Source organism: Callithrix jacchus, chromosome 15, assembly GCF_049354715.1.
Source record: "Callithrix jacchus isolate 240 chromosome 15, calJac240_pri, whole genome shotgun sequence".
NCBI classification, from domain to species: domain Eukaryota; kingdom Metazoa; phylum Chordata; class Mammalia; order Primates; family Cebidae; genus Callithrix; species Callithrix jacchus.
Genome location: NC_133516.1, coordinates 24,783,763 through 24,791,291, shown reverse-complemented (window position 1 = coordinate 24,791,291; position 7,529 = coordinate 24,783,763). Strand labels below are relative to the sequence as shown.

General features: G+C 45.9%; 1 pseudogene; it reads right to left on the bottom strand.

Moving 5' to 3' along the window:
• Nucleotides 1–94, bottom strand: LOC118148223 (small nucleolar RNA U13; annotated as a pseudogene).
• Nucleotides 95–7,529: the final 7,435 nt, after the last annotated feature.

Below are 7,529 nucleotides of genomic sequence, written 5' to 3'. Positions count from 1 at the left end.
CCTCAGACAGGTAATGTGCTGATGACAGTGTCTTCAGGGTTTGAGGGAGGCACCTCTCAAAACCCAATCATCACGCTTAGAAACTACAAAAGCTCTTTCTTGGTACTTTTCTTATTTGAAAGTCCCTACATTATGGGGACTTATAAATTCAGAGTGGAGAGCTGTAGATGAAGAAACTGAGGCTCAAAGAAATTTTAATCTGCCTCCCTGAAATGTCCTCAGCAAACCCTGCCCATTCTTCCAGGCCCAGCTGATCCCGTCCTCCTCCTCCTCAGCCAAGGTGGTGCTCAGGAAGCCCTGAAGGGTGAATGCATGTTTGAACATTATCTGGGCAATGTCTGCCTGCAGAAGCCCCAGGGAAGGAGGAGGAGTTCCTGAAGATATTGATTTCGTAATTAGGCCTCAGAGAAAGAGGCTCTTGACACCGTCTTTCCTGAAGACCAGAATCACTGCTTATCCCACCACGGAGGGAGACCCTGTCAAAATGAGAGAGGTTCCTTCCCTCTCCTGGGTGAGGGTCTGGGATTCCCTCTGTCTGTGAGTATGGGACTGATTAAAAGGGAGGCTGGCTGAGTGCCCTGCACAAATCATTTCCAGCTGCAGCACCCGGGGGACACTGCAGGAATGCATGGCAGAACACGAACGCAGCCTTCCTGCTGGGCCTGTCTCAGAAGAGAAAGTCGTGTCAGATCCAGAGAAGGGAGCTCCTTGCAGAACAGTGGGCTGAACGGCAGAAATCCCAGGAGAGCAGAGTGCAGGTCTCCTCTGAGGCTCCATGAAGTAACTCATGCAGGAAGAGATGGGAAACAGCCTCTGCTCAGGTTAATGGGAGCAAGTCTTGGCCACCTCCCAGAAAAGGAGACTGGGAAGAGTGGGCCCCAGGCCTTTTCTTCCATAGGGCCGAACAGCATGGGGAGGCTTTGCTGCTGCCCAGACAGGAGATGGCCATGGGGCCATATATATTCCTGCGGTGAAAAAAATGGGGGCCCTATTTTGACCAGAGAGGAGATTCCTATCACAGAGAGTGCAGGAAATCTGCTCAGCATTTGAGGAACTTCAGGAAAAGTCCAATGAATCATGGCCCGTAAAACCAGGATCCACACTTAGATCCCACGACCTCACAGTCCCCCTTTCCTCAGGGGTCCTAGAGCTCCCCTCTGGCTGAGCCCAACAGAAGCCAGGGAGCCACTCGAGGTCAGCCTCTTGGGTGGAGAGTGGATCGAGGGCACACATTGAAGCTGGCGGGCACAGCTCAGCAAACGGAGCCAAATTATGGAGACCGTGAAAGCCAAGCTCAGCTTGCACATTATTCATGGAAAAATAAAAACCGAGTGACATAAAGACAAAAACCTATATTGAAGGAGACTTTAATTTGGGTGTGTAGAAGATACCTGCCACTCACCATGGGTGAACCAAAGTCCTGTGTCCACCTACAGCCCAGACGACGTGTCTGCTCCTTCTCCTCTCTTCTGTGGCATGGAGAATTTGTGTCCCAAAGGAAACTATTGGGAAGAAGCCAGCAAACAACAACATGAAGGTGAAGGGGCAGAACACCACCATGACATGACCACTCTGAAGCAATCAGAGGCTGCAGTGAGGCCGAGGATGCTGTTAGCAGCCCTGATATCCTGAGTGTCCGGGGTGCACCCACCCTCCTCCACACTGTAGTTGAGGCCCTGTCTTCTTGTTTCTGCCTCACTCAGTCAACTCCCAGAGGCAGCTCTGCATGGCCAGTGTTAGCTGCAGAAACAGAATCAACGGGCCCTCCTGCTCTTGGAAGACAGAAGCCCACATTTTGGGTGGAGGAGCCAGAACAGAATCCTCTGTTGACTCTTCTGTGACCGCCCTGGGTAATTGAAATCCTGGATCTTTCCTGAGGTCCTTTCCTGTTCCGTTGGATCCTGAGAGATTCCAGAGTGACCTTCTTTCCTCTTCTCATCCCATCAACGCTCTCCTTGATGATGTCCCCCACACTTTGTCCTCCACCACAAACGTGGACTCCTAGATCTGCTATTGTCTCCAGCCAGCTGGCTTTCCTCGGATCCTTTCATCCAACTTCCTATTATGCACCACTGCTCGGGTGTTCCAAAAATACTTTAAAGGTCATAGATTCAAGACCACACTCACCAGATCCTGACAATCTTCCCTTTACAACAGTGCTCAGATCTGCTGTTTTCCCTTCTCTCTCCTCATCACTCCGGTGTGTAGGCTCCTATTCCTCCAATCCAGACCATTGTCTTGACTTCCTCCGGCAAGACCTGTTGCAGCCACTCTGCTCGGCTCCCTGCGTTCTAATCCACCCCGCTCACAGTGCCATGGTGAGAGTCCTAAAACAGCGTGTCACTCTCGGCACAAACACCTTCTGGGGCTCTCTGTCATCTTAGAACTGGAATCCAAACCTCTCAGCCTGGCCATTTTTATTCTGTAGTCAGACATGCATGTGGTATTGCAGTCATTTTAAAATATAAAATTATGTATTTGCTCCTAAACAACCTCTCCCCCGCTCCCCATTAGACAGTGAAGTTCTTGAGGAGGAGACAGGGTTGGGTGCAAAATTGGCACGCAGGAAATGCTCGCTCAGTGAATGAGCACTTTTACCTTTGCCTTTCTTTCTACTTCTGTCTCCAACCCACCCTCCCCAATCAGGCTAGTCAAACCACGTGCTCACTGTTAACCCACATGCCCAAATTCACCTCTCATCTGTGCTGTTCACATGTGCCCCACTGAGGGCTTTCTTCCCTGGCCCTCCTGCCATTCTTTTCCGGCCTCTGCCCACATGTGTATGTGGGAACACAGGCATGGAACACACATGCACATGTCACATATAGACTGCATACACACCACATACATATTAGATGTCAAATTAACATACAACACACAGACCACATACCTATGTGCACACCTCACATACACTGCACACACACCACACACACATATGCACATATTGCATACAACAGAGACCACATACATATGTGCACATGCTACATATATACTGCACACACACCACACACACACACATACACACACTGCATATAACACACAGACCACAATGTATGTGCACATACCACATATACACTGCACACACACCACACACACATATGCATACACTGCACACAACACACAGACCTCATATATATGTGCATATACTACATATACACTGCACACACACCACACACATATGCACACACTGCATACAACATACAGGCCGCAATGTATGTGCCTATACCACATATACACTGCACACACACCACACACATATGCACACACTGCACACAGCATGCAGACCACATACATATGTGCATATGCCACATATACACTGTATACACACCACACACACATATGCACACACTGCAGGCAATACACAGACCACATACACATGTGCATATACCACATATACATTGTAAACACACATCACACTCACTACATACTACACATGACACTGGACATACACAGCACACACACATGCACACACACCACACACACCACACACCCACAAACACACACACACTGCTTTGTCTATGAAGGCTTTCTTGCTTTTTTCTCATTTTTTTTTCCCCGGGATCTAATCTCCTCTCACAAGTTCCACAGCATTTGTCTGTATGCTTCCTATGGCGCAGATCATCTTTTGCTGACATATTTCACTTACTGGTTTCCAAGTCTTATCTCCTCTACCAGACAGAGAGTGCCTCCAGGACACAGCTGGGCAGCATTCATTTTCTTCTCTCCCGTAGCAACTGGCCTGCAGTGGGTGTTTAATACCGGATTGTGAATGAATGCATGCCCTTCAAAGCATGAAGGTATTTTTCTTGCTATGGGTCAAACATATATTTTAATTCCACATATATAATTCATGACTACATTTTTACTGCAAAACACTCAAACAATATAAATAAAGCTAAAGTTTCTTTTGCTTCGCCCCAATCCCAATCCCCTCTGCATTTACACACCTATAAAATCCAAGTATAATATAGTGTTGTGGGTTTGTTTTTTACAAAAGCGGTATACGGTATAAATTATTCTGCAGCTTGATGCTTTCTCTTTACAATATGTCACAGATATCTTTTTTATCTTTCTGAGTATTCAATATATAGTATCTGACTCTAACAGCTGCAAGATATCATCGTTTTTATGTGTCAGGTTTCTTTAACCACTCCTCTACTGGCGGACATCAGCTTTCTCCAATGTTTCCTTAGGGCAATACTGCTCTAAGCATCCTGTACATCACTTCCTGCACACACCTTCTTCTAAAATAAAGAGAAGCAGAGCCTCTGAGGTAAAAGAAACGCACTTGTAAATTTGTATTAGGTTTAAGCAAAACAATTACATTAGCTGTCAAATTGATTTCCAAAGAGATAGTATTTAAAGTCCCCCAAACCCTTGCCATCACTTCATATTGTAAATCTTTAACATTTTCGTTGATCCAATGAGAGAAAAAAGGCGTTGCCTTATTATAATGTGCTTTTTCCCATTTATTCCAAGTGCAGTTGAACATCATTATATGGGTTTGTTGGCCATTTGGCTTTTCTCTTCTGTGAAATGTACATATTCTTTGCCCATTGCTGTATTTGATAGCTTGCCTTTTTCTTATTGATTTGTAGGATATCTTTACAAATTATAGCTATCACTTCTTTGTCTATTATTATTATTATATTATTATTATTATTATTATTTTTGAGACAGAGTTTCACTCTTGTTACCCAGGCTGGAGTGCAATGGCACGATCTCGGCTCACTGCAACCTTCGCCTCCTGGGTTCAGGCAATTCTCCTGCCTCAGCCTCCTGAGTAGCTGGGATTACAGGCGCACGCCACCATGCCCAGCTAATTTTTTGTATTTTTAATAGAGACGGGGTTTCACCATGTTGACCAGGATGGTCTTGATCTCTTGACCTTGTGATCCACCCGCCTCGGCCTCCCAAAGTGCTGGAACTACAGGCTTGAGCCACCACGCCCGGCCCTTTGTCTATTATTAATAAATATATGTTGGAAACACTTTCTCTGAATCTATCGCTTGTCTTTTAATTTTCTTGCGTGTGTCTATTTTGCTTCAGGTGATTTCTCTTATTTTTATTTTTTTGGAGACAGTCTCACTCTGTTACCCAGGCTGGAATGTAGTGGCACCACCTTGGTTCACTGCAACCTCCACCTCCCAGGTTCAAGCTGTTCTCCTGCCTTAGCCACCTGAGTAGCTGGGACTACAGGCATGCATCACCATGCCAGGCTAATTTTTTGTATTTTAAGTAGAGGCGGGGTTTCACCATGTTGGTCAGGCTGGACTCGAACTCCTGACCTCAGGTGATCCACCGCCTTGGCCTCCCAAAGTGCTGGGATTACAGGCATGAACCTCTGCACCTAGCCCAGGTGATTTTTGATCCAAATTTGCTTTTTTCCAAATGTATATCTGATTGTCCCAGCATTCTTTGTGGAAATAGTCATCTATTCCCTGATAATGTGAAATGGCACTTTTACCCTTTTACCATGTAGTAAAATTTCCCATCTACGTGGATCTATTCCTGGACTTGAAACTTTCCTTTCACTCCATAAAGTCTATTTCTTATAAACAGCATTAAGATACATTTTTTTGTGGCCAGGCTTGGTGGCTCACGCCTGTAATTCTAACACTTTGGGAGGCCAAGGCGGGTGGATCACCTGAGGTCAAGAGTTCAAGACCAGCCTGTCCAACATGGTGAAACCTCGTCTCTACTAAAAATACAAAAATTAGCTGGGCATGGTGGCCCCATCTACTTGAGGCTGAGGCAGGAGAATTGCTTGAACCCGGGAGGTGGAGGTTACAGTGAGCCGAGACTTCGCTATTGCACTCCAGCCTGGGTGACAGAGTGAGACCCCGTCTCAGAAAAAAAAAAAAAAAAAAAAAAAGATAGAGTTTTGATTTTTTGGCCCAGTCTATATCCTGTCTTTTAAAGAGAGAATTCAGTTCATTCACATTTAGTGTGCACCATTGTATTTCATTTTATTCCTTCCAGCTTATGTTTCGCATGATTTTTTTTTCTTAATTTTAGTGGCTTGCTTTCCACCCTTATTAATGTGGAGTTTTTCATTCCATGAATAATTACATCACCTTTCCTTTCCTGGTGTTCATAATCGAACTCCTTTTCTTTAGTATTATAGGGATATGAGATATGATTTCTCCACTTAGACACTCTATTCTCTGACTATTCGTCCCCCGCAAGTGCTTCTTTCCTCCACCAATGAGATATTCAGAATACTGTTACATTCCCAATTTTCTTTCTGTCACCCCAATTAGTCTATGGGGTGCTTCTGCTCCACATGCCCTGTCTCCGATGTCTAGGTGTTGCTGAAACCGCTTGGCACTGTTCTTTCTAAATTCCGTCTCTACTAAAAATACAAAGTCAGCCAGGTGTGGTGGTGCTTGCCTGTAATCCCAGCTACTCAGGAGGTTGAGGCAGGAGAATCCTTTGAACCAGTGAGCCAAGATCGTGCCACTGCACTCCAGCCTGGGTGACAGAACAAGATTCCATCTTTAAAAAAAAAAAAAAGAATGTTTTGAAGTTTCAGGCCATTTTTGTTGAGTTCTTCGGTAGTTGTTGTTGCACTGTGCTCTGCCTCTTGGAAGCTCTTTGGAAGCCCGTCTGGAATATTGGTGCATTCCTCCCTTTGCGGCTTCAGCCTCCTCTGTATGTTGTTTCCTTTCTTTGACCCCTGTGGCTCAGCAGCTATGTAACTACAGGTTGTAGAGGGGCCTTGGTGCTATTGGTCCCTGGAGGTCCAGGTAAGAGCAGACAGACAGGTAGGTATTCCCTATTGAGCAGAGGAGCTCTCTGCTCCTGGGTCTCACAGCTCACCTGTTCCTCCTTAGCTTTTTGTGGGGTGGGGAGACAAGTACATATATGTGGCCAGAACCATACTTCCCTTGGAATCTCATCCAGGCTCTCTTAGAGGGAGAAAGCCCCACCTCACCAATCCAGCACATTTCTTTCAGGCTCTTGCCTACCTGCTGGCCCCAGCAACAGCTTGGCTTGGAAGAGGTGGTGGGTAGCAGCCGGAGTGGTATGCTGTGTGGAGGGAAAGTAGACGCATTAAGCTGCTTTCCCAAATCCCCATTTCTTCACACCCTATTCAGGTTTTCTGATCTCTAGAGTCAGGTAGTCCCTGTATCACCGCCTCAGAGTTGTTTTATTTGTTTTTTGAGACAGAGTCTCTCTCTATCACCCAGGCTGAAGTGCAGTGATGTGATCTTCTTGGCTCACTGCAGCCTCTGCCTCTAGGGTTCAAGCGATTCTCCTGCCTCAGCCTCCCGAGTAGATGGGATTACAGGTGCCTATCAACTGGCTAATTTTTGTATTTTTAGAAGAGATGGAGTTTCACCATGTTGGCCAGGCTGGTACTGAACTCCTGGTCTCAAGTGATCCGCCCGCCTCAGCCTCCCAAAGTGCTGGGATTAGACATGAGCTACTGTACCCGGCCTAAAATTTTTAATTGAGGTAAAGTAGATACAAAATTTACCATCTTACCCATTTTAGGGACATGGTTTGGTAGTGTTAATTACACT